Source organism: Hypanus sabinus, chromosome 4, assembly GCF_030144855.1.
Source record: "Hypanus sabinus isolate sHypSab1 chromosome 4, sHypSab1.hap1, whole genome shotgun sequence".
NCBI classification, from domain to species: Eukaryota; Metazoa; Chordata; class Chondrichthyes; order Myliobatiformes; family Dasyatidae; genus Hypanus; species Hypanus sabinus.
This window is the reverse complement of record NC_082709.1, coordinates 150,485,343-150,513,251: the sequence shown is the minus strand read 5'-3', so window position 1 is coordinate 150,513,251 and position 27,909 is coordinate 150,485,343. Positions and strand designations below refer to the sequence as shown.

General features: G+C 45.2%; 1 protein-coding gene across 5 annotated transcripts in view; it reads left to right on the top strand.

Moving 5' to 3' along the window:
• hao2 (hydroxyacid oxidase 2 (long chain)) overlaps positions 1-27,909 on the top strand; it is a 137,176-nt gene that overhangs the window by 24,675 nt on the left and 84,592 nt on the right. For 2 of the 5 annotated variants that reach the window (XM_059968393.1, XM_059968390.1), the window contains exon 1: positions 6,353-6,492. The exons of the other annotated variants lie outside the window; for them this stretch is intronic. The gene's annotated coding sequence lies outside the window, so the exon portion shown is untranslated. Of the gene's footprint in view, positions 1-6,352; positions 6,493-27,909 lie in introns of those variants that run through there. 5 annotated transcript variants of the gene reach the window in all.

Below are 27,909 nucleotides of genomic sequence, written 5' to 3'. Positions count from 1 at the left end.
ACAGTTCAAGGAGAAGACAGAACCTGAGTAAACTCTGCACCTTTTACAGTGTAGAATTCCCACAGCAGAGCCCTAGGTTGTCAGTCAGCAGTTCAGTACACAAGTCTCTAATAAGTAAATTAACCAACTGTCTAACTCAGAAGAAAGAACTGAGAAATGGCTGACAGTGATAACATTTTAATAATCAAACTCTACATTTACTGATTGAGGTTTTTAAAATACCCCAACAGGTGGTTTTCAAAGATTAGAATTTTCTAACCAAAAGTTTTTGTCTTGTGCTAACTGCTGGATTTTTATTTGTTATTAAGGCACAGACTGAATGTTTCTCAGTCTGGTGCTCTCTTCACTGCCAATGCCATTTCTCAAGATATCATGCAGTTTCTGGATTTTTTCCCCTTTATATATTAGGTGACATAACAAGGTGCAGCTGCAGACAGCTCACAAATTTGGCCTCAGTGGTTGGTGGGAGCAGTAAAAGGTCTGATAAAATTGCACTGAGTTATCAAGCAGCAAGTTGGACTAAACAATTACATGTGCTAAATAGAAAGGAGCATGCACTGAAATTTGAAATCTTCCTGCCTGTGCAGTTGCAAGTACTTAAAACGCTTCCTTCACTGTGCATATGATGCCACCTCCAGTTACCTAAATGCCACTGTGAGGACTTAAAAACTGTATATAAAAGCTTCAAAGAGTTGGCACCTGTCCTTGCCTTTCTCCACACACCATACTAAGTGCTCAGAACTCTTGCCATCTTTTCCATACACCATGGCTATACATACAGTTCTTCAGATCTTGTATTATGTGTTATAAGTTACTAAATATATATTAAAAAGTATCAAAGCTCTAAAATACATATACTTTGTAAGAACAGTTCAATTTGATTTCCAGCAGGTACAATTAGTATTTACATAACTTAAAAGATATGGTCAGAACAGAAGTATACTTAAAAGATGTGGTCACAACAGAGGTATAATCTGGACTGACTTAACATAAGTATTCTGACACTCACAGTCAGTCTCAAGAAAAATCAAAAATCTCTACATCTGAAATTATTAAAATTAAAAAAAAACCCACAGAAGCTGGAAATCTGAAAATTATTGTGCTTCCATTTCACTGGGATAAATAATTCACAGGATCATTGCATTTATTTGCATTGATTCAGTTTATAGCAAACAAAATAATTAAATAACTGAGTTAAATGTCCATTTTTTACTTCAATTACAGATGTTGATACTTATCCACAAATTATCAGAAAATTCAAAACAAAAACTTCTATAAGTTTCATTCCAGTTATCCACAATATTATCATACATTTTAATATAAAGCAGCATAAGATTAAATATAAACAGGGGTTCACAATTATGAATTACTCCTCCTTTTCTACTGCCCTACAGCAAATGGTGGGGGCATTTTGAAATCAATAACCTGGTAGCATAAATATTATTTTCCAGTTTACTTACTGGTGGATGGGATTCCTGCCACCAGTGCTTGTCAGACAATTAACACACTTCATGAATAATTCCATTCTATAGCATACCTTGATATTCCAATGATAAACAGATGGGCAAATTTCCTCACTAATTATACTCAAATCTAATTTCAACTTTAAAATACAACCACAGAAACTACTGACTAAACAACTTCCCCAGTAGCAGGGCAGACTGTGAAATTATTCAGAATTTTTTTTCCAATTAGTTAACTGTTATGTGATGTTCAACTGTGCACCCCCCAGCAACACCCTAAACCCTGCCATAACATCTGATGCTATTTTTTATGATAATACATCATCCCCTTCATCCTGGAACATCATGGCCCTTCCTCATATATTTGCAGTCTTCAATCACGCTCCAAAATTTTTTTCCTTGCACCTCCAAAATCTTTGTTCCTTATGGAAATCCTCCGTTTCATTCACTCTGTTTTTTCTGCTCTTGATCTTGTACGATTTGCCTGTCTGCTTTCAATTTTCCTGCCATTATTACTTAACCTCCACTTTCCCTGTTCTTTTTGCTGTTTTTAAATTTCTATTCCATCCACTATACTGTGCTCCACTTAAGCATTTAAACAGCGGAACAGTTAACATTCCACATAAACTGTACAATTTGAAATTGTTAATATTCAGTTGAAAGGACGGAACATTAAAGCTGTATTACAATTAAATTATTTTAGAATACTTAGTAGAATATATAAAATCAAACTAATATACAGACAAATATGCAAGAACATCACAACTGCACTCATTTGTTCATCTTGACTATTTCATTCTGTTGTACTTACTGTCTTGCTAACTTTTATATTGTCAATACCACCTGTCTGAGTGCAGTGTTTTAATATCAAACAATACCATAATTTATTTTGAGTATTTTAGGAATTTATTTTGAGTCAATACATCTAATTGAATTTTATTACCATTATCTTACTTCCATGTATTCATTTGCTTTGTGGAGCTGTGTGCCTATCTGCATCCCTATGTGATGACGTGCATCTGGCTGAATTTGCTATGTCTATCCATAGAAAATTCATACCAATAGGACCCATGACAAATCATATTATTGCATTGTACAGATGGCATTAATTCTTACAAAATTCAAAAAATGTAGACAACCATTTTGTGTTTTATAGCTTAGCTTTTCTGCATTTCAGTTCAGTAGTGGTACCATATAAAGGCAAAGTTCTTGTTTTATTTTACATAATACAAGGAGACTGGAAATTTTAAAAGAACGTTCCACATTTACAAGAAAGCGTGTCCTATTACATAGAAGCAGGAAAAGATTTGTCAATCACATCAACAGAGTAAATCCAAATGTCAAAATGCCAATCGCTTATTGCAACCAAATGCTGAATATGAAATTGGAACAATGGCAGAAATTAAAGTGATTGGCACCTCTACCAATGTAAAGCGAAAGAGAAGAGAAATGTTACTAAGTGGGAATGCCTGAAATGTGGATTTTACGGTGATCTACTCCAACAGGTACCAAAGTGAAGCCACCATCATTGTTCAGTAATGACTCAATGAAGATGTTAGACTCATTGCCCTGATAGCAAATTGGTCAAATCCCATTGCAGCATGACTGTTAACTCCAAGTACAACCATAAGGCACCAATTTCATTTTTGGACTGGCAGAAATTTTCAAAATGTGAAGTCAAGGCTCCTTTAATGAAACCCTCTGTTTTGATGCTTCACAACTGTGTCACGACTAAGGTGCTTCTGGGGATTGTGGTACAAGATTCCAGTTTAGCATTGCTGCACAGGGGCACTGATATGCTGAATTAAAGCAACATTTGCCGGTCAAGTCATACAATACATTTTACCTACTTTGTAAATCTAGTGTTTTTATACTCTCAATTTAATTTTCTTAAGAGATTGCCACAGCAAACTGTTGTCAGAATGCAAATAAAGATGTGTTTTATATATATTCATAATTAATAAATAGTGCAACAGACATGGATTACATCAGCAGCAGAACAATAAAAGAGATCAAATAACAAAATTCATTGTGTAATGTCAGGGAGCACTCAATGTGTCACAACAAGTAAACTGCTCTTAAATACTATTTCAGTATAACCATTCCAAGTTCATTTATTTGACCTTTGGCAGATATTTCTCTGCTGCACAGACATAAAATGACAAGAAACATAAAGTGGTTACATAAACTGAAATTGTCTTCTGAAAGAATATAAATAAATTATAGTCCATGAACCAAATGTATGGTTGGAACAATGGTTTAAAACAGGGTAAGGAATTTAAACTAGGTATTACTAAAATTATTTGTGTACAGAACATTGCACCTGGGGTGGGTTAAGCAGTGAGTCAGAGGGGTCTGAACTTTGTGAAGCGTGCAGCACAAAAACAGGGGCACGACAGGAGGCAGATTGCTGCAGGGCATACTTAACCCTGGGTTTTGCAGAAGAGGACAGAAATCCTGATTTCAGGGGCCCAATCTTCAAAAGAAAGCATATTACAAACTTTGGATGCTAACATCTGCTCCACCCTAGAAAGGGGCAACAGTACATAAGTAAGGGCACCATTCCAAATACAGCAGCCTCTCAGCATTACTCAGAGGCAGAAATTTCCATATGCTTCATTTCTAAATAGTAGTGCAACACATTCACCTGGCAGGGTGAGCTGCCTCAATGACTATAGGCCAGAGGCACTCATAACGACTGTGGTGAAGTGCTTTGAGAGGTTGATCATAGTAGAATCAACTCCTGCCAAAGCAAGGTCCTGGACTCACTGCATTTGCCTATTGCCGCAATAGGTCTACAGTGGATGCAATCTCATTGGCTCTCTACCTGGTCTTGGCTCACCTGGACAAAAGCAATCAGGGTGCTGATTATTGACTATATCTCAGCGTTTAAATCCATCAAACCCTCAGTTCTAATCAGCAAGCTCCAAGACCTGTGCCTCTGTAGCTCCCCCTGCAACAGGATCCTTGACATGCTTGCTGGGAAATCACAGTCTGTGTGGGTCAGAAATAACATTTCCTCCTCACTGACAACACTGACACACCTCAAAGGTGCACGCTTAGCTGACTGTTCTCCTACCTCTATACCTACAATTCATTGCTAGCCACAGCTGAAAACATCACCTAGAAATTTGCCAATGACACAACTGTTGTCGCCAGAATTTCAGGTGGTGACGAGGAGACGTACAGGAGTGAGACAGATCAGCTGGTTCAGTGCAACAACCTTGCACTCATAGTCAGTAAGACCAAGGAATTGATTGTGGACTTCAGGAGGGGGAAGTCAATATAACACACACCAGTCCTCATTGAGGAATCTGAAGTGGCAACAGTGAACAGCTTCAAGATCCTGTATGACAACGTCTCTGAGGATCTATCCTGGGCCCAACATATCGATACAGTTACAAAGAGGGCACGACAGTGGCTTTATTTAATTTGGAGTCTGAATGCAATTGGTATGTTACCAAAGGCACCCACAAGTTTCTACAGCTGCATCGTGGAGAGCACTCTAACTGGTTGCATCACTGGTATGGAGGGGCTACCACACAGGATTGGATAAAGATGCAGCAGGTTGTAAACTCAGACAGCTCCATCATCGTCCCCAGCATCCAGGACACCTTCAAAAGGTGATGCCTCAAAAAGGTGGCATCCATCATTAATGACCCCCATCACTCAGGACATGCCCTCTTGTCCTTGTTACCATCGAGGAGGAGGACAGGAGCCTGAAGACACACACTCAATGCATCTGGATCAGCTTCTTTCCCCCTGCCAACAAATTTCTGAATGGACAATGAACCCATGAACACCACCTGTATTTTTCCTCTCCTCTTGCACTACTTAATTAATTTAATTTTGTATATACAATTCTTATTGTAATGTATAGCTTTTATTATTATATATTGCAAAGCACTGCTGGCGCAAAACAACACATTTCATGACATGTCGGTAATATTAAACCCGGTTCTAATTCTGATCCACCTAACGGAGGTTCAGGTGCATCAACCCTCCCCAAAGGGGCAGACTGTAACCTTCGCACAATGCAAACTCCTCAATCAGCTCAAGTCTTTTATGCACACTGTGAAAGGGAAAGTAACATTTGGAGGGTGATGTCTCGACATCCTTCAAGAGGGTAAACCCTGATAAGGTATCAGGGCTTGCTGGTGTTTAGGTAGGGTATAAAATTAACTGACTTACTGGCTGGAGTTTTAAAGGCCATCTTCACCCTCTCACTGCTGCAGTCAGGTGCTTACACCTGCTCAAAATGGCAACAATATGACCAGCGTCCAAGAAGAGCAGGGTGAACTGCCTCACCAACTATCTCCCCATAGAAGTCAAGTCTGCTGTGATGAAATGCTTGAAGAGGTTGGTCATGGCTACAATTAATTCCTGCCTGAGCACGAGCATGGACTCGCTGCAATTTCTCTGCTGCTACAAGAGATTACAGAAAACGCAATCTCTCTGGCTCTCCACTCGTCATTGGATCACCTAGGCAACAGCCATACAAACACCAGGCTGCTGGTTGTTTACTCCAGCTCAGCAGCCAATGCCATCAGAACTATTCTAAGACATCAAAACCTGGGACTCTATCTCCCTTTGCAATCGGATCCTCAGCTTCCTTATTAGTGGGCCCAGGTCAGAAATAACATCTCCTCCTGGCTGGCAATCAACACAGATATACCTCAAGAATGTGTGCTTAACCCACTGCTGTAACCTCTCTGCACCTGTGGCTGGGTGGCTAAGCTCAAATCCCATCTTTAAGTTCACTGATGCCATTGGCAGAATTTCAGATGGCGAGGAGGTGGTGTACAGGAGTGAGATAGATCCGCTGATTAAAGGCTGTTGCTAATTCTCACTCTCAACATCAATAAGACCAAGGAATTGATTGTGGACTTCAGGGAGAGGAAGCCAGAAGAATGTGTACCAGACCTTATTGAAAAGTCAGTAGTGGAAAGAGTGTGCATCTTCAAGTTCCTGGGCATCAACATCTTTGATCAAGAAAGTCAGTAAAAGCATAAGCATTCCCGTATTGAAGGTAAAATACCTACATTTAGTGAACATGCTGCAGTAACTATTTCGGTATTTAGTGTGTATTTGTACTATCAGACTTGGAACAGGTTGACTTTTGTTTTGTAGTTGCAGTAATTCAGTGTCGCTGACTTTCGCCCAGTGCGGGATACTCCTGGAACTTTCTGGGTTTCCACAGCGGGTACTGTGTAGGGGCAGGGGAGGTCCTGCAGTCGATTCCCGATCTCCCACCCAGTTGCTGCTGCCTCTCTTTCAGAGCTTTGACCTATTGCCAGCCTCCCGCTTTCAGCCAATAAAGAGCTGGTAACACACTGTAAATGGGACTAGCTCGGTTAGACAACTTGTCAGCATACAAGTGTTGGGCCAAAGACCCTGTTTCCATCCTGTATAGCTTTATGATGCTGGGCCGAAGCTGTAGGATGAACAGGATAGGGTTTTCTATGAATCCAAACCAAATGAAGCTTGAATGGCAGAGGGGTGAGTCACAAGAGCAGCACTGCTGTATGGAGGATGCTGAAGCTCAGCAAGTCTGACCATCTCCATAAGGGACCGTTCACCTTTCATCGTAGTTGATGTAGCATGACAGATAAATAGTTAATGAACAGCAACAGTGTGGGTAATACATCAGAGGTTTTGAAAAAGCAGGAGAATACATAATAAATGGAGAATAATGAGATCTGGGAAAAGCAGTGCAACCTTTGAGTGTATTTCTACAGACCCTGAAAGACAGTAGAGTAGGTGATTATGATGCCAGGAAAGGCCATTGCCATTATTACCAAAGCTATTAAAAAGGAAGAACAGTGAGAATTGTATTCAATGCTTGTTAGGCCACAACTTCAGTATTGTGCACCGTATTAAAATGGTTTCTATGATTCTTAGTGTTCATAGATGGCGCCTATTTCCATATGTTTGTTTACAGGGTCAACAGAAGATAACTGCATTTTTTAAAATTCTCGTGCCTGCCTCGTAATTGCCTGCATCAGAACCTCCGTAGTGTCCCAGTTGAAGAGTATCCTTCTCAGTTTTCATGTTCCGAGATCAGTGAAAATAGCTCATGTCTTTCTACTGCAGGTTTGTGTTCCTGTAAACGAGTTGCAAGTTTATGTCCTGTCTGGCCCATGTAGTTCTTGTTGCAGTCTCCACAGGTGATCCAGTACACCACAATGCTTTTGCCAGTTGTCTTTAATGGTACTGTGGTTCTTGAAACAAGCTTCCTTAAAGTCATTGTTGGCTTCTGAGCGGTTGTTGAATATTCTGGAGCAACACAAAAAGAGGGGGAGCTCAGCAAGTCTATGGAGGGAAATGGACAATCAACAGAGCAAAGTAGTCTGAATGGACTAGTGTTGTTTTTATATGGAAGAACAGCGCCTGAAAGGAAACTCTGAGGTTTATAAAATGATAAGTGGCCCAGAAAGAGGAAATAAGAAGTAACGTTTTCCCTTAGCTGAGTGTTAAAATCTGGGCACACAAACTTAAGGTTAATGGCAGAAGTAATGGGGTAAGATGAGAATTTCTTACCACAAAGGTGATCGGAAATTCACTGCCTGAAAAGGTAGCAGAAGCAGAAACCCTTGGTACGTTAATGTCTGGTTTTGTAATGGAGCCCTGAACCCCACCAGAGATGGAGGACCTTCATTGCTGCCCTAAACGCCAGCAGCATAGCGGGCAGTGAGAAAGTACGTTTATTTATTTATTGAATACAGCGTGGAATAGGTTCTTCCAGCCCTTCGAGCTGCTCAACCAACAATCCCAATTTAACCCCAGTTTAATCACGGGAAAATTTACAATAACCAATTAACCTACCACCCAGTAGGCCTTTGGACTGAGAGAGGAAACCAGAGCACTTGGAGAAAAGTAATGCGGTTACCGGGAGACCGTTAAAACTCCTTGCAAAGGCAGGAATTGAACCCAGCTGGTTGGTACTGTAAAACGTTGTGCTAGCCACTGTGGTACCGTGACACACTGACCACATCTCGACCCTCATACTCACTCTCAAAGACTGTGCAAATCACCTTCTTGGGAATGTTATTTTTATTTGCACAATGTCATTTTTTGCACATTGGTTTTATTTTTGTCAGAATTTGCCTATGTATAGTTTTCATAAAATCAAGATTATTCATTTTGCTGTAAATTCCCGCAAGAAAATGAATCTCAAGGTGGTATATGATACCACCTATCATACGAACTTTGATAATATTTTTACTCTGATTTTGCCGATTTTACTGAGGTGCTCCGCCCTTTCCTACAACTTTTCTATTTCTAACACACAGCAACCGTTTTACCCTGTTAAAATAAAAAGCATTTCCATTTTTCTCAAGCAACGCCGTAGTGTGTAAAAACCGTTGATCTGAGCTTCCAGCGCAACACTTACTGACGTTTCGGGCATTTTGCCCCATTTTCCCGGCGAAACGCAGGCTGTCTCCCAGTGCCACCCACCCACACAGCTCAGCCCTCAGCGACGAGGAGGGCCGGGCCAGACCAGACACCACGTGTGACTCCACATGACGGTCATGAGGAAGTAGACAGGGTACACTAAGGTCGGTAAAAGCGTTGTTGTACTGAAGAACAATACCTACATTTAGCGAGCGCCCTGCAGTAGTTATTTGAGTATTTAGTGTGTATCTGTACGAATGCTTGCGCATTATGTACAATCAGACTTGGAACAGGTTGACTTTGGTTTCGTAGTTGCAGTGATTGAGTGTGGTGCAGTGCGGGACACTCCCGGGTTACTGCCGCGGGGGAGATCCCGCAGCCGATTTCCGATCTCCTGCCCGGGTGATGCTGTCCATCTTCCAGAGCTTTGCCGGTCTTCCGATTTCTACCGATCGGGAGCTGATACCGCATTGTAAATGAGACATGCTGGAGTTGGGTCCTGTGTAGATTTATGACTCTGGTTTGTGGCTGGACCGAAACTGTGGGATAATAGGACGGGAGAAAATAGTTAATGGTCGGCAGACTGTAGGGAAAGGAAAACACATGAAAATAAATTGTAGATATATTGATCATAGAAACTTAGAGTGAGCACAAACAAAATGCCATATATAGCCTCTGTCACAACCACAGAGTGAGTGGGGTGTGGAAAAGAGACACCCATATATTACATGGAGTGTGCATGGATAGCCCTTTTAGGAGTCCTGAGGGTTCTGATAGTCACACTATCAAATCCCACTGTCAGGGGTGACGTTTGAGGTTAGGTCCATGTCATTATCTGTTTTTTATTCCTCCCCACTCCCCAGCCCCCACTGTATTCCAGTGTCAGGAAGGGCGTTTCCAATTTCAAATCAATGCAAGTAATACTGGAGGCACTCACCAGTGGTAACATGGGTGATCCCAGGAGAGTCCAGGGATTAGAACAATTCGGGCCAGTTGTGGTGAACTATGTGCCTGTCGGGACACGCCCCTGCTGACTGCTCCTGTGGCTCCTCCCACAGGCCCCTGTATAAAGGAGATCTGCGGCCTGACGCTCGGCCTCAGTCTCCAAGACATTGTATGATAGACACTCACTCCTGGTTCCTTCTTCCAGTCAATAAAAGCCGATATCTCGCCTTACGTCTCAGTGTGAGTTATTGATGGTGCATCACCAGTATAAATGTGAGCACCCCGTAGAAACAACACTCAGTTGCTCACTGATGATGTCACTTGGACTAGAGATGAAATGTTTGTGAGCTACCTTCCAGGCTCTGTGAACAGCCAGACAGACAAGCAGCCAGCCCGAGCTACCAATCTTCCATCTCATTTCAGTCCAGGCTAGTGTTGGAGTTGGCAACCTTTAATTACAGTGTAGTACCACAAAACATGGATATGAAAGGAAAGTCTGGTGTTTTATTATCTGAGATCTGCAACGTTATTGATTGCAGTGTGTTGCTTTTCTCATCTACGCTAGATTTCCTTTGCCTCTGTGACCCTCCCCATGCTGTTCAACTGGAGTTGTTCACATCTTCACATCCTTAGTGCATCAGTTATTTTTCTCTTTGTAATTACCTTTGGATCCCTGCCATTAATTCATAGATTTTTGTTTTTCTGTGATTCATTTCTAGTTTGTGGAAACAGCCAGCTAAATGTTAATTCCTTCATTACTATTTGTTGCTTTGTGGCCCGAGAACAAATTATGATATCTTGAGATTTACTGTGGGTGCATTTTATTTTACTTTTTCCATTTATTCTTTAAAACCAACTAAAACATTTTATCAAAAAAATAAAATATTTTATTTTAAACAAAGGGGCTTCCCTTCTTCCACCATCAACTCTGCTCTCAAACGCATCTCTCCCATTTCCCGCACATCTGCCCTCACCCCATCCGCCCCGCCACCCCACTCGGGATAGGGTTCCTCTTGTCCTCACCTACCACCCCACCAGCCTCCAGGTCCAACGTATAATTCTCCGTAACTTCCGCCACCTCCAACGGCTGGGTAGCCTCCAACCTGATGGCATGAACATTAACTTCTGTTAATGCCCCTCCTCCCTTTCTTACCCCATCCCTGACATATTTAGTTGTTAGGTTTTTTTTCTCTCTCTCTCTCTCTGCCCATTACTCTGCCTGTTCTCCATCTCCCTCTGGTGCTCCCCCCTCCCCCTTTCTTTCTCCTGTGGCCTCCCGTCCCATGATCCTTTCCCTTCTCCAGCTCTGTATCACTTTCGCCAATCACCTTTCCAGCTTTTAGCTTCATCCCAGCCCCTCTGGTCTTCTCCTATCATTTCGCATTTCCCCCTCCCCCCACTACTTTCAAATCTCTTACTATCTTTCCTTTCAGTTAGTGTCTCGGCCCAAAACATTGACAGTGCTTCTCCTTATAGATGCTGCCTTGCCTGCTGTGTTCCACCAGCATTTTGTGTGTGTGTTGTTAAAACATTTTATCAGCAAGTCTCTGGACCATAAGACTACCAATCATAAGATATAGGAGCAGAAGTTGGCCTATCAGGGCTGGTTTGCCATTTCATCATGGCTGATCCAATTTTCCTTCTCAGCTCCAATCTCCTGCCTATCCCCCTGCCCCCCTGTACCCCTGTATCCCTTCATACCCTGACCAGTCAGGAATCTTTCAACTTCTGCCTTAAATATACTTAGACTTGACCTCCACAGCTGTCTATGGTGAGGAAATACACAGAATCACCGTCCTCTGGCTAAAGAAATTCTTCCTCATCTCCGTTCTAAAGGGACACCCCTCTATTTTGAGGCTGTGTCCTCTGGTCTTAGACTCTCCCACTATAGGAAACATCCTCTCCACATCTGTTCTATCAAGGTCTTTCACCATTTGCTAGGTTTTAATGAGGTCACCCATCTTTCTTCTGAATTCCAGTGAATACAAGCCCAGCAATGAAACACTCTTCATTTTGACAAGCTGTTTAATCCTGGAATCATTTTCGTGAAACTCTTTTGAACCTTTTCCAGTTTCAAACCATCCTTTCGAAAATAACAGGCCCAAAACTGATCATAATACTGTAGCGGTGTGCTACAAACAGCGCTAAAATTACGACACGGAGTCGGTAACTGCAGTCGAAGGAAAAACTTTATTCGAAAACTTCAGCCTCACTTTTAAGCCTCTGTCAACATGAGGGCCGACTTCAGGTGACGGTGGAAACGCTCCACTAGCCCGTTCGACTGTGGGTGGTAGGCAGTGGTGTGGTGCAGCTGAGTCCCCAAAAGGCTGGCCATAGCTGACCACAGGCTGGAGGTGAACTGGGCGCCTCTGTCGGAGGTAATGTGGGCTGGTACACCAAAGCGAGATATCCAGGTGGCGATCAGGGCTCGGGCGCAAGATTCGGAGGTGGTGTCGGTGAGCGGGACCGCCTCTGGCCATCTTGTGAACCGGTCCATGATAGTCAGGAGGTAACGCGCTCCGCGCGACACTGGCAGGGGGCCCACGATATCCACATGAATGTGGTCGAAACGCCGGTGGGTGGGATGGAACTGCTGCGGTGGGGCTTTGGTGTGCCGCTGCACCTTGGCCGTCTGGCAGTGCATGCACGTTCTGGCCCATTCACTGACCTGTTTGCGGAGTCCGTGCCAAACGAACCTGCTGGAAACCATCCGGACAGTTGTCCGGATGGAGGGATGCGCCAAGTTATGAATGGAGTCGAAAACACGTCGCCGCCAGGCTGCGGGGACGACCGGACGGGGCTGGTTGGTGGCGATGTCACAGAGTAGGGTCCTCTCACCTGGGCCCACGGGGAGGTCCTGGAGCTGCAAACCAGAGACTGCAGTCCTGTAACTCGGAATCTCCTCATCTACCTGCTGTGCCTCTGCCAGTGCCTCAAAGTCTACCCCTTGGGAAAGGGCATGAACGGTAGGGCGAGAGAGCGCATCCGCCACGACATTGTCCTTACCCGAGACGTGCCGGACATCCGTTGTGTATTCAGAGATGTAGGACAGGTGGCGTTGCTGGCGGGATGACCAGGGGTCGGATGCTTTCGTAAACGCAAAGGTAAGCGGTTTGTGGTCCGTGAACGCGGTGAAGGGCCGACCTTCTAGGAAGTACCTGAAATGCCGGATTGCCAGGTAGAGCGCCAACAGTTCCCGGTCAAAAGCACTGTACTTGAGCTCGGGTGGCCGCAGGTGTTTGCTGAAAAACGCCAGGGGTTGCCAGCGACCTGCGATGAGCTGCTCCAGCACCCCACCGACTGCCGTGTTTGATGCGTCCACTGTGAGGGCGGTAGGGGTGTCCATTCTGGGATGTACTAGCATTGCGGCGTCAGCCAAAGCTTCCTTCGTTTGAACGAAAGCGGCGGCGGACTCCGCGTCCCAGGTAATGTCCTTGCTCGGACCCGACATCAGGGCGAACAGGGGGCGCATGATCCGGGCAGCTGAAGGGAGGAAGCGGCGGTAGAAATTGACCATACCTACGAATTCCTGAAGGCCTTTGACCGTGGTGGGTCGGGGGAAGTGGCGGACCGCATCTACCTTAGCGGGCAGAGGGGTTGCCCCGTCTTTAGTAATCCTGTGGCCCAGGAAGTCAATGGTATCAAGTCCGAACTGGCATTTGGCAGGGTTGATTGTAAGACCGTACTCACTCAGTCGGGCGCAGAGTTGACGGAGGTGGGACAGATGCTCCTGACGACTGCCGCTGGCTATGAGGATGTCATCCAAATAGATGAACGCGAAGTCCAGGTCCCGTCCCACCGCGTCCATTAACCGCTGGAACGTCTGTGCGGCATTCTTCAGGCCGAACGGCATGCGGAGGAACTCGAAGAGGCCAAACGGGGTGATGAGAGCCGTCTTGGGGACGTCGTCAGGATGCATCGGGATTTGATGGTACCCTCGGACAAGGTCGACCTTGGAGAAGATCCGGGCGCCGTGCAGGTTTGCCGCAAAGTCCTGAATGTGCGGCACAGGGTAGCGGTCCGGTGTGGTAGCCTCGTTCAGCCTGCGGTAGTCGCCGCACGGTCTCCAGCCCCCCGTCGCTTTGGGCACCATGTGCAGGGGGGAAGCCCAGGGGCTGTCGGACCGCCGGATGATCCCCAATTCCTCCATTCTCTGGAACTCCTCCTTCGCCAGTCGGAGCTTGTCCGGGGGAAGCCGCCGAGCACGGGCATGGAGGGGTGGTCCCTGTGTCGGGATGTGGTGCTGTACGCCGTGCCTGGGCATGGCTGCTGTGAACTGCGGTGCCAGAACCGATGGGAACTCCGCCAGGACCCTGGTGAAGTCGTTGTCGGACAGCGTGATGGAGCCGAGGTGAGGGGCTGGCAACTGGGCCGCGCCCAGGGAGAACGTCTGAAAGGTCTCGGCGTGTACCAGTCTCTTCCTGGGCAGGTCAACCAGCAGGCTGTGAGCTCGCAAAAAATCCGCACCCAGAAGCGGTTGGGCTACGGCGGCCAGTGTGAAGTCCCACGTGAACTGGCTGGAGGCGAACTGTAGCTGCACCTGACGGGTGCCATAGGTCCTTACTGTGCTGCCATTCACGGCCCTCAGGGGGGGACCCGGTGCCCTGCTGCGAGTGTCGTAACTCGTCGGAGGTAAAACGCTGACCTCAGCCCCAGTATCGACCAAAAAGCGGCGTCCCGACCTTCTATCCCACACATACAGGAGGCTATCCCGATGGCCAGCCGCCATAGCCATCAGCGGCGGCTGGCCCTGGCGTTTCCCGGGAACTTGCAGGGCGGGCGGCAACGGCGGGCTTCTGCGCCCCACCGCTGGTGGTAGAAGCACCAGTGGTCATTGGGCCGGGGGTTGGCGGGCTCTGCGGCCGGGCCTGGACTGGTTTGCTGCTGGGAGCGGGGCTGGGTGATCTGTGCGATGGAAGCCCCGCTCACCTTTTTGGCGTTCCACAGCAAGTCCGCCCGGGCTGCCACCTTCCGGGGGTCACTGAAATCCGCGTCGGACAGCAGCAGGCGTATGTCCTCGGGCAGCTGCTCCAGGAATGCCTGCTCAAACATGAGGCCTGTGTGTCCCTCGGCCAGAGACAACATCTCGTTCATTAAAGCCGATGGAGGTCTGTCTCCCAAGCCATCCAGGTGCAGTAAACGGGCAGCCCGCTCGCGCCGTGAGAGTCCGAAAGTCCTGAGGAGCAGGGCTTTGAATTCCGTGTACTTGCCGTCTGCCGGGGGCGACTGTACGAACTCCGCGACCTGGGCAGCTGTGTCCTGGTCGAGGGAGCCCACCACGTAGTAGTAGCGGGTGTCTTCTGAGGTGATCCGGCGAACGTGGAATTGGGCTTCGGCTTGCTGGAACCATAGGTCCGGGCGCTGTGTCCAGAAACCCGGCAGTGTCAACGAAACCGCATGAACAGAGGCGGCGTCGGTCATTTCTGGTCCAAAAATCGTTTGGACCGTCGGGGTCACCAATTGTAGCGGTGTGCTACAAACAGCGCTAAAATTACGACACGGAGTCGGTAACTGCAGTCGAAGGAAAAACTTTATTCGAAAACTTCAGTCTCACTTTTAAGCCTCTGTCAACCGGCCCCCCATGGCGAAGAGGCTCCAAAGCTCTGTGCTCGCAAACCCCCATAGGCTATCTAATTGTGAGTCGGTTCGCATACGCTAGGAAATGAGCCGCCACAATACTCCAATTGAGGCCTCAACAGGTCTTTGTAAAGTCTCAACATTACATCCTTGATTTTAAATTCTAGTCCTCTTGAAATAAATACTAACATTTCATTTGCCTTCCTCACCACAGACTCTGCCTGCAAATTAACCTTCAGGGAATCCTGCACAAGGACTCTCAGGTCCTTTGTGCCTCAGTTTTTTAAATATTTTCTCTCTTTTCATGACTTCAATTTGGGTGCTTTCTCAATTATCTTTTTTATATTATATTATTATTGTATGTTTATTTTTGCACTGTATTAATTTTCTTCATTTTGGTTTGGGGTTTTTTCTTATCTGTATTGATGTAGAAAATGCATAAAAAATTAATTTTTTTTCTCTCTATTTAGAAAATAGTCAATCCTTTCATTCCTTCTACTAAATTGCATGACCATACACTTCCCGACACTATATTCCATCTGCCGTTTCTTTGCCCATTCTCCTAATCTGTCTCAGTCTTTCTTCAAAACTATCTGCCCCTCCATCCATATTCATATCATCTACAAACTTTGCAACAGAGCCATTTATTCCATCATCCAAATCATTGACATATGACATTTGTCATTGAATGTAAGGAAAGACAAGCCAATGATTGGGTACAACTGCAGACAGAGCTTAGGATTATGTTGTACCACAGAGGCAAAATTCACAAAGGCAAAGAATGCAGGACTGAAGATGCTGTATTTAAATGCATGTAGCATCTGGAATAAGGTGGAAAAACTCGTGGCACAATTAGACACTGATCAATCTAATGTTGTGGGCATCACTTGAATCGTGGCTGAAAGAAACACGTAGGTGTGAGTTTAACGTCAAAGGACAAATGTATCAAAAGTACAGACAGAAAGGCTCTATTGGTAAGAAATGGAATTATATCATTAGGTAGAGGTGACATTGGGTTGGAGAATGTCAAATCTTTGTGGGTGGAGTTAAAAAACTGCAAGGGTAGAAAATCTATTATGGAAATCATATACAGGCCTCCAAATTGTAGCCAAGATATGGGGTTGAGTTTGCAAAGCGAGCTGGAAATGGCATGTAATAAGAATAATGCCACAATTCTAATGGGAGAATTCAACATGCAAGGGGATTGGGAAAATCAGGTTGGTGTCGGATCGCAAGAGAGGGAATTTGTTGAATGCCTATGAGATGGCTTTTTAGAGCAGCTTGTGCTTGAACCTACTTGGGGAAAGGCTCTTTTAGATTGGGTGTTGTGTACTAACCTCAATTTTATTAGTCAGCCTAATGTAAAGGAACCCTTAGGAGGCAGTGATCATAATATGATTGAATTCATACTGCAGTTTGAGAGGGAGAAGCATAAGTTGCATATATCAGTATTGCAATGGAATGGAGGGAATTACAGAGGCATGAGTGAGGAGCTTGCCTGGGTGGACTGGAGGAGGATACTGGCAGAGATGACGACAGAGCAGAGGTGGCTGAAGTTTCTGGGAATAGTTCACAAGCTACAGGATAGGTATATCCCACAGAGGAAGAAGTTCTCAAATGGTAGGGTAGGCATCCATGGTTGATGAGGGAAGTTAAGGACCGCACAAAAACCAAAGAAAGGGCATAAATGATAGCAAAAGTGACTGAGAAGTTGGATGATTGGGAAGCTTTTGAAATCCAAAGAAAGGCAACTAAAAAAGCCAGAAAGAAGGGAAAAGATGAAATATGAGGGCAGACTAGCCAATAATATAAAGCAGGATACCATTTTCTTCAGTTATTTAAAGAATAAAAGGGAGGTGAGAGTTGATATTGAACCACTGAAAAATACGCTAGTGAGGTAGTAATGGGGGACAAAGAAATGGAAAATGAACTTAATATGAATTTTGCTTCAGACTTTACTGGAGGACACTAGCTGTATGCCGGAGGTCTGTGAATATCAGAGAGCCATTGTTATTACAGAGGAAAAAGTGCTAGGCAATCTCAAAGGTCATAAGGTGGATAAGTCACCTGGATCAGATGGATTACATTCCAGATTCCTGAAAGAGGTTGCTGAAGCGTTAATGGATGCATTGGTCATGATCTCTCAAGAATCTCTTGACTCTGACATGGTCCCAGAGAACTGGAAAATTGCAAATGTCACTCCACTCTTTGAGAAGGGAGGGAGACAAAAGGGAGGATATTATAGGCCAGTTAGCTGAAACTCAGTGGTTGGTGAAGAGTTGGAATCCATTATTAAAGATGAGGTTTCAGGGTATATAGAGAAACATGGTAAAATAAAGTCAGCATGGTTTCTGTAAAGGGAAATCTTGCCTGACAAAACTGTAGGAACTCTTCGAGGAAATAAGAAGCAGAGTGGACAAAGGAGAGGCAGTGGATGTCATTTACTTAATTTTCAGAAGACATTTGATAAGGTGTCTCAGATAAGGCTGTTTAATAGGATAAAATCCTATGGTTTTTCAAGAAATATACTGGCTTGGATAGAGGGCTGACAGGCATGAGGCAGTGAGTGGGAATAAAGGGGGCCTTTTCTAGTTGACTGCCAGTGATTCGTGGTGTTCCTCAGGAATTGGGACTTGCTAACTTCCACATTGTCAGTGGTTTAGATAGTGGAATTGATAGCTTTGTGGCAAAGTTTGTGGACGATACAAAGATAGATGGAGGGGTAGGTAGTGCTGAGGAAGCAATGTGATTGTAGCAGGACTTAGGCCAATTGGAAGAATGGGCAAAAATATGGCAGATGGAATATAGTGCTGGACAATGTATGATGATGCATTTTGGTAATAGGAACAATAGTACAGACTATTATCTAAATTGGGGAAAAAATTGAAACATAAGATGGGCAAGAATCCAAGAAAGTTAATTCACAAGTTGAATCTGTGGTAAAGGATGCAAATGCAATGTTGGCATTATTTCAGATGGAATAGAATATAAAAACAAGGAGATAATGCTGAAACTTTATAAGACACTAGTCAGGCTGCACTTGGAGTATTGTCAACGGTTTTGGGCCCCTTGTCTCAGAAAGGATGTGTTGTCATTGCAGAGTCCAGAGCAGGTTCATGAGAATGATTCCAGGAATGAAGGAGTTAACGTATGAGGAGCATTTGGCAGCTTGGGGCTTGTACTCACTGGAATTTAGAAGAATGAGTGGGGATCTCATTGAAACCTACCGAATGTTGAAAGGACTAGATTTGGTGGACATGGAGAGGATATTCCCTCTGGTGGGTACAGCCTCAGAATTGAGGGGTGACCTTTTAGAACAGAAATGAGCAGGAATTTTTTTAGCCAAAGAGTAGTGAACCTGTGGAAGGGTCTGCCACAGACTGTGGAGGAGGCCCAAGTCCATGAGTATATTTAAAGAGAAGTTGATAGATTCATAAATGGTCGGGGCATCAAGAGATATGGTGAGAGGGCAGGTATATGGGGTTGAATGGGATCCAGGATCAGCTGAATGGCCTAATTCTGCTCCTATACCTTATTATATTATACTGTAAAAAAAAATCAGTCCCAACACAGACCCCTGTGGAATACCACTAGTCACTGGCAGTCAACCAGACTTTTCCCACTCTTTGCCTCCTGTCAATCAGCCAGTGCTTTATCCATGCTAATGTAATGCCTGGTTAAGATTTTTACTGCTATGCTATAGGTATTTCATTTTAGCAGTTCTGTACAAGCAGTGTGTTCTCCTTTTAGAATGTTTTGGTTTTGGCTAAAAGATAAGGGGCTATGATATTCAACTTAGGAACGTTCTGTCAGCCAATCAGGATAGCGGAATCGGGAGAAATTTCGAGAAAGCAGGGCAGAGAGGGATTTGTGATGGACAGTGTGGTTTGTGGGGTTTTATCTTTGGTGGGAGCTATGGAGAGGACGGGTGAAGATTGCTGAGAATGCTGTGGGAAAGAGTATCCCTGATGCTTGAAGTGCTTCATGCAGATAAATGGCTTCACGGAGAAGGGGCCAGTGCTCCCAAGAGAGAGCCCATTGGTTCAAGATGAATTTCAAATGAAGTTTGGAATGTGGTGTGTGCTTTCACACAGATCATGGGTCCAATGCGTGAGTAAAAAGGACAACCTCAAGTTGACCTTCAACTTTATGTGCACATTTGTACTGGGTTAACTGTAATGGGCTGTTATTTTTTAACTGTTATTTTTTATTTCATTTCTTTTTCCTGCATAAAGCTGAAATTTGTAAATATTCATCCTTTAACATTTTATTCAGTGTACGATCTGTTATATCATGCCTGCTGACAATTGTGTGAGCAGTATTTACACAGCATTAACTCAAATCGAGCCATCTTGACTTTCCTGTTTGGTTGAACCCAAATCATACTGACCCTTGACGTGTATAGTTTATGAGAGGTGGCCTTCTCATCGTTGAGTCACTTGGCTGTTGCAGAGCTGGCTAATGAGCCAAGTTTGCATAAGAGCTCAGGGAGGGGAGGGGAGGTGCACTAGAATCTTTCCTGTAACACCATGGGCTCACAGCTTGAAAAGCAACCTCATGTGTAGCACCTTGTCAAAGGTATTCTGAAAGTGCACGCCATCAACTGATTCTCCTTTGTCTATTCCGCTTGTTAGTTCTTCAAATAATTCCAACAGATTTGTCAGGCAAGATTTTCCCTTGGCGAAACCATGCTTGCTACGGCCGATTTTATCATGTGCCTCCAAGTACCCTGAGACCTCATCCTTAATAATCAACCAACATCTTCCCAGCCACAGTCAGACTAACTGGCCTATAGTTTCCTTTCTTCTGCCTCTCTTGCATCTTGAAGAGTGGAGTGACATTTGCAATTTTCCAGTCCTCCAGAACTATTCCAGAGTCTAGTGATTCTTGAAAGATCATTACTAATGCCGCCACGATCTGTTCAGCCACCTCTTTCAGAACCCTGGGGTGTACATCATCTGATCCGGATACTTATCTACTTTCAGACCTTTCAGTTTCCCAAGAAGCTTCATTCTAGTTATGGCAACTACACACACTTCATGACCTCTGACACCTGGAATTTCCACCATTTTATTTGTGTCTTCCACAATGAAGACTGATGCAAAATCCATATTCAGTCCATCTGTCATTTCCTTGTCCCCCATTACTATATCCACCATTACTACCTCTCGAGCCAATGGTCCAATATTCACTCTTGTCTCTCTTTTGCACTTTATGTATCTGAACAAACTTTTATAATCTTTAATATTATCGTTAGCTTACCTTTGTATCCCATCTTTATCTTAATGACTTTTTTAACTGTCTTCTGTTGATTCTTAAAAGTTTTCCAATCCTCTAACTTCACACTAATTTTTACTCTTATTATATGGCTTTTATGTTGATTTTGACTTGTTAACCACGGCAGTGTCATCTTCACTTTAGAATACTTCTTCCTCTTTGGGATGTATATATCCTTGGGCCATCAGTTAATCAGGGCAGCCACTTACTTGGGACAATTCAGTCATTAATTGAGAAAATAGCCAGGACTCCTTTCATTTTTGGGACCTGATGATGGTTAATTGGGACAGGGCACTGTTGCCGGACAGGTTCTAATTAGCATCAGTCGCATGTGTTTGTGTGGTTGTTAGATACTACACCATGCTTCAAGTAAAACAGTTTCTAAACAGCGTAAGTTGTGTGTCTTTGTGTTCAAAAAGCAGCGATTTTTGTCACTGATAGTTGGAGAGAAATAAGCAGTTAAACAATTTAAAACTGTTTAGCTCACTACATTTTCAAGCATTCAGGTGTGGTGATACCCAGAAATGGCTAAAAGTGAAATTGAAACATTTTCATTCCTTCAACGAGTTAAAAACTACAAAAACATTGAAAGTGTCAACAATCATCTTGAATATTACAATGTAAGTGTGAGGTTTGCTCAGCTCTGTTCTGAACTTCTACGACCCTCAACACAGGTGCCTCTCAGGGCTGTGTCCTAAGACCCCTCCTTTACTCTCCGTATACCCATAACTACGTCACCACCCGCAGCTCCAATCTGCTAATTTCTGACAACACTACATTGATTGGCCTAATCTCAAATAATAATGAGGCAGCCTACAGAGAAGAAGTCATCACCCTGACATACTGGTGTCAAGAAAATAACTTCTCCCTCAATGTCACAAAAACAAAGGAACTGTTTGTGGACTACAGGAGGAAAGGAGACAGGCTAACCCCTATTGACATCAATGGATCTGGGTTTGAGGGGGTGAACAGCTTAAAGTTCCTCAGCATAAACATCACCGAGAACCTCACGTGGTCCATACACACCGGCTGTGTGGTGAAAAAGGCACAACAGTGCCTCTTTCACCTCAGACAGTAGAAGAAGTTTGGTACGGCCCCCCCAAATCCCAAGAACTTTCTACAGGGGCACAATTGATTACATCCTGACTGGCTGCATCACTGCCTGGTATGGGAACTTTACCTCCCTTAATCGCAGGACTCAGAGATGTGAACTTCCCACTATTCAGGACATTTACAAGGACAGGTGTGTAAAAAGAGCCTGAAGGATCATTGGGGACCCAAGTCACCCCAGCCACAAACTGTTCCAGCTGGTACCATCCAGGAAATGGTACTGCAGCATTGCAGACAAGACCAACAGGCTCTGGGACAGCTTCTTCCACCAGGCCATCAGACTGATTAATTCATGCTGATACAATTGTATTTCTATGATATATTGACTGACTGTCCTGTTGTACATACTATTTATTATAAATTACTGTAAGTTACATTTTGCACATTTGGACAGGGACATAATGTAAAGATTTTTACTCCTCACGTATATGAAGGATGTAAGCAATAAAAAGTCAATTCAATTCACTTCAGCTCACTGCTTCACACGGTTTACTCATCTCTGTGAGGCTGTCACTTGCAACCAATCAGGAATCACTTCCTGAACGTCAGTTCTGAATGCTATCTGCTTACTTTTATTGTTTGCGCAATTCTTTTTCACTGCATATGAAGTGTTCACCAGTCTTCTTTTGTTTTAATAGGTTGGACTGGGATTCTTTATTTTGTGGCTGACTGTAAGGAGATGAATCTCAAGGTTGTATAAAGTGTAACACGCTGTAAGGTTTCACTGCTAATGTAATGGCTTCTCTGTAATGTTCCACAGCTGAGGTAATGGTTTCTCTGTAGCAGTGATGTTTGGGTTATGACTAGAGATAACGGGGCATGTTAGCCACTGAGCGGGATGTTGTTCTTTCTGGTGTGTCTGGGAGCCGGGGATTTGCGGTCATTTGCCGGTTGAGAATGAGATGAGGAGAGAAGACGCAAATGGAGAGTTGGTAGACCTCGGACGAGTGGACTTGGAGCGAGGGTCTGGAGGGAAGGTCAGCGATGATTGGAGGAGGTCGGTGGTAGACGAACAGCCTTATCAGTGAGCTCCAACATTGCACAATAGACTGTTTCATGAGAATGAGCCCTTGTACTTTTTTTTGTTTTCTTTACGTTTTCTTTGTTTTCTTTATAATTAAGGATTATAAAGCTCAATCGTTTAATCGCGTAGTGTACTGTTTGTTATTTCGTGGTACTGATTTGTAACAGCGGACACATCTTGCAGCATCCACCCAAATAAGATTTCTTAAGTTTGGCCATGCCAGGGGCTGGGGGGGTGGGGGGGCTAACAACCCCTAGATTAAGTCGCTAGCCGAAACGAGAGTTACAATTTCTTGGCTATGTTTGGGATGGATTCCGTTGCATGCTGTGTGATTACCCTGAGTTGGGTAGATATTCGTACTCCGGATGAATTGTTAATTCACCTGTTAAGTACTGTTAGAGTTGAGATTGTGGTCGGAAGTTTGGTAAAATGGCTAGCGCAGCTCTCATTCTAATGCAGACCAGCGCTGACGTAGCAGCAGCTGAGGGAGGTGATTTCAAAGACAGGGTTTTATTATTTCTAGAAGTGAGGGGAAGGAATGGTTGAATTTGGAATGTCTAGTCCACGTTCCCCCAGGAGAGAGTGAGAATTCTGAGTTAGTATCTGCCCTTGCTGGCGAATAAATGGAAAAATCATGTTCTAAGTCCCAGCTGTGGTGGAATTACGCCCACCCCCAAAGGGGAAAAAGGAGTACGAGGCTTGGGCGGAATGGACCTCTCAGTTGTTAGATGAGTGGCACTGCTCTGTTGATTGATTGAAAGTTTGAATGGGCGGGCCACTGACATTGTGAAAACCATCGGATTAAATTGTCCCGTAGCAACAGCTGACAATTACGTGCAAGTACTGGACAATGCTCTTGACTCAACAGGATTCCCAATGGAGCTCATGGTGGGGTTTCAGAACGTGTGTCAGGAGAAGGGGGAGAAGTTTTCTGGTTATATCATTCGGCTAGAGAGGCAGCTAAATTGCTTGTAGCTCAGTGGGGTCATTCAGGTGGCTGAGGTGGATCAGTTCAGAATGGACCAGATAGTCAGGGGCGCCCAGTCCCAGGACCAGATTGTGTGAGGTCTCCAACAGTCTCATAAGATGCGCCCCTCTCCATCTTTTGTTGACCTGATCAGAGAGGGACAGGAAGAGGAGAATGCATTGGAAGCATGGGTAGTGGTCCCTGTAGTGAAGTGACCATGGATAGCCCTACCCCGGGGAGCGGTAGAGGAGATTGCGGCAGAGCTGAGAACAGAAATATGTTGGCTGTTATCAGCGGGTGTAACACCCCCCCCTCCATGATGGAGCTGATGGGGGGAGGGATTCCCCAAGGGGACGAACAATGCGGAGGGCTGCTGGCAGCAGGTGTCACACCAGAAGGAGAGTGACCCCCCCCCCCCCCAGGTACCTCAGCAGGGAGAGTCGTTGGGAAAACCTAGAGGAGACCCAGTGAAGGAATGGCCTGATGTCTCTGGGGGAACACGTTCCCAGCAATGTTCCAAGGAACCCCCAGAAGCGAAAGGCCCAATTCCTGAAGGCTTAGTGGGACCACGCTCCAGTGTGTCACTATGGATAGAGGGTATTTATGCTAAAGCCATACTCAACACCAGGTGGCAGGACACGCTACTGTACCGTTTGTTTTACAACCGGTATCTGAAGCATTTACTCTTGACCCCATTCAGAGCACTGGAGATCTGGGGGCTTAGTGCTAGTGATTATCCACAGGACAGTTATTTGTCAGTGAAGTCGGAGTTCTCGGGCGCTGACATGGGAATGTCTGAGGTTCTTGAATCATTGGTGCTAGTTGGTCCAGACCCTGTTGAGAAGGGCAGCTTTTCAATTCTGGTGGGGACCAACACCCCTCTTGTGAAGAGACTCATGGGGGCTGGCGAGAGCTTTCTGGGAACATTGTCCATGCATCTGGTGGTTCGAGCTGCTTTTGAAGAAGTGTGTGTCTGCATTAGGCCAGGTACCAAATTTAGACTGGGTGAGGTTCACCCAGTCGAAACCAATGGTGGTACGGCCCGGGGAAGTAGCGAGAGTGATGGGGAACCCCAAATTTCCCGGAGTGCCTGAGGGCAAGGCCCTCTTAGTGGATGCTCCGGAAGACCACGAGGGGGAGTTGGGATTTCCTGCTGGGGTACTGGTGAGGCCTGAATTGCCGAAGCCCTCGGTTGTACAGGTGAGCAGGATGGCAGTGATTGTCAGTAACACTACAAAGAGGGAGGTCACCTTCAAACGGGGGATGCCCCTGGAGCATTTGTTCCCGGTGATGGTAATGACTAGTGCCCCCGTGAGGCACGCCAGGGAGAAACTATTAGAAAAAGGGGGAAAGATGATCGCTGAGTCTTTCAGCCCCGGTTCTTGCGGGTTGGAAGAGGAGGCTGGTAGAGAAGATGTTGAAGCTGGAAGGTGTCTTTTCCATTGACGAGTTTTATGTGGGTTGTTCCAAGAGCACTCGTCACACTATCTGGGTGACTGAGGACGCCCCATTCAGAGAGAGGTCTCGGCGACTGGCCTCTGCAGAGGTGGAGGATGTTTGGCAGTATTTGTGTAAGTCGAAGGAAGCTGGGATCATCACCGAGTCCTGAAGCCCCTATGCGTCCCCAATGGTAGTGGCCCAGAAGAAGAATGGGAAGGTACAGATATGTGTGCACTATAGGACTCTAAACAGGCACACCATCCCTGGCCAGTATACTGTCCCGAGGACTGAAGACACGTTGACCTGCCTGAGTGGTGTGAAGTGGTTCAGTGTACTGGATTTGAGAAGTGGATATTACCAGATTCCCATGAGTGAGGCTGACAAAGAGAAGACTGCATTTATATGACCCCTGGAAATCTTCCAGTTCGAAAGGATGCCCCAGGGCATATCGGGAGCCCCTCCACCCTTCCAGCGAGTCATGGAGAAGACAGTGGGGTAAATTAACTTGCTTGGGGTATAGGTGTATCTGGATGACCTCATAGTATTTGGATCCACCTTTGAAGAAGATGAAGCGAGGCTGCTGAGCTGGGCTGCCTGAAAGCTAAAGGGTTAAAACTTTCCCTGGACAAGTGCCAGTTCTGCAAGACGCCTGTCAGCTATGTTGGGCACATAGTCTCACGGGATGGGGGTAGCTACAAATCCGGCTAAAATAGAGGCGGTCACCACTTGGCCAAGGCCCCAGACTGTGAGCGCTCTGCGCTTGTTCCTCGGGTTCTGTGGTTACCATTGGAGGTTTGTAAAAGGCTACACGAATATGAGTCACCCATTGAATCAGCTTCTGTGTGGTTACCCTCCCTTGGGGAAGAAAGGGAGGTGGGGAGAAAAAGAGGAAGGTGGAGAGTATCTTAGCCCGTCGGAGCCTTTTGGACCGAGGTGGGATGCAAAATGTGAAGAGGCCTTTCAGTCGCTGAAGGAATTACTGACACAGGTGCCGGTGCTGGCTTTTGCGGACCCCCAATTGCCGTATGTACTGCACATGGATACCAGCCAAGAGGGTTTAGGGGGCATCCTGTATCAGGATCAGAGCTCAGAGTTCAGACCCATTGCGTTTGTCAGCCGGAGCCTGCTGCCCTCTGAGGAAAAACTATCCCATGCACGTATTGGAATTTCTGGCATTGAAGTGGGCGGTGGTGGATAAGCTGAGTGACTGTCTCTACGGGGCCAAGTTTGAGGTGGGACAGACAACAACCCACTTACTTATATCCTGACCTCTGTGAAACTGGATGCCACACGCCATCAGTGGTTGGCGGCGTTGTCTGCCTATGATTTCAACTTGAAGCACCGGCCGGGAAGCTGGAACATTGATGCGGATGCTTTGTCCTGACAGGCGCATGAGGGACTGGACAGGGACGAGGAGCGGGAGAGCATTCCTGCCCCTGGGGTGAAGGCCATGTGTCAGTTTGCCATCACTGTGAAGACAAAGGAAAAGGAGGGGCCGGATCGAGCAGTGGATCAATTGGGGGCTTCTGATGACGCCATTCCCCATTAACCTGACTGCTCTGAAGACAAATCAGCTGCCGGAATTGAGTTCTGGGGAAGTGGCAGTTGCTGAATGAGATGATCCAGGCATTGGTACCATCTGGGCAGTGGTCAAAAAGGAAGACATGGCTCAGGCGGAGAAGACGAAACACGCGTCGGTTCCTCCATTACTGCGAGAATGGCCTCAGTTGGAGTTGAAGAACCAGATCCTATACAGGGGTCACTTCATCCCTGGACTGACCCCGGCGTTGCCAGCTGGTTCTGCCCAAGAGGTATCGGAGGATGGCTTTGAAGTCATTTCATGATGATTCTGGACATTCGGGAGTGGAAGAGGCCTATGGATTGCTCAGAGACCAGTTTTACTGGCCCGGGATGAAATCAGATGTCGAAGAATACTGCAAGTCATGCATTTGATGCAAATGGTAGAAGACACTGCTGACGTGGGCAGCTCCCTTGTCCCACTTGGACCTGGTGTGTACGGATTTCCTGTCAATAGAACCCGATGCCAGCAACACGGCGAATGTCTTAGTCATCACGGACCACTGCACCAGATATGCTCAGGCTCTTCCTACCAGGGACCAGAGGGCAACGATGGTGGCAAAAGTATTATGGGAGAAGTATCTTGTTTATTATGGCCTTCCCAGGAGGATACATAGTGATCAGGGACAGGATTTCGAGAGCAGGCTCATCTTTTTTAAAAATATATTTTTTATTAAATTTTTAAGAGAATTACATAAGATGAATAGAATAATAGAGTAATGAAAATTAATATCAGCCCTCCCCCTCCCCTGAACCCTTCCCCCCTTAATATCCTTATCTTAAAAAAAAGAAAGAAAAAAGAAAAAAAAAGAGAAAGAAAGAAAGAAGAAGGAAAGATTGCCTGGATATCAGAAAATCCCCACATGCTCCATGGAGTTCAAAATAGCTTTAGTATATATCTTTATTTATTTTTCCCCCAAATAGCTAATAATTTTATCTTTGAAGGAGCTATATATTTAATTCTATCTTTTGTAAATAAAGGTGCCAAATATTCAAAAATATATCATATTCATTTCTTAAATTATAAGTAATTTTTTCAAGTGGAATACTGCTAAATATTTCCTTATTCCAATGGTCCATAGTTAAGTATGAATCTGGTTTCCAAGTAACTGCAATAGCTTTTTTGGCTACTG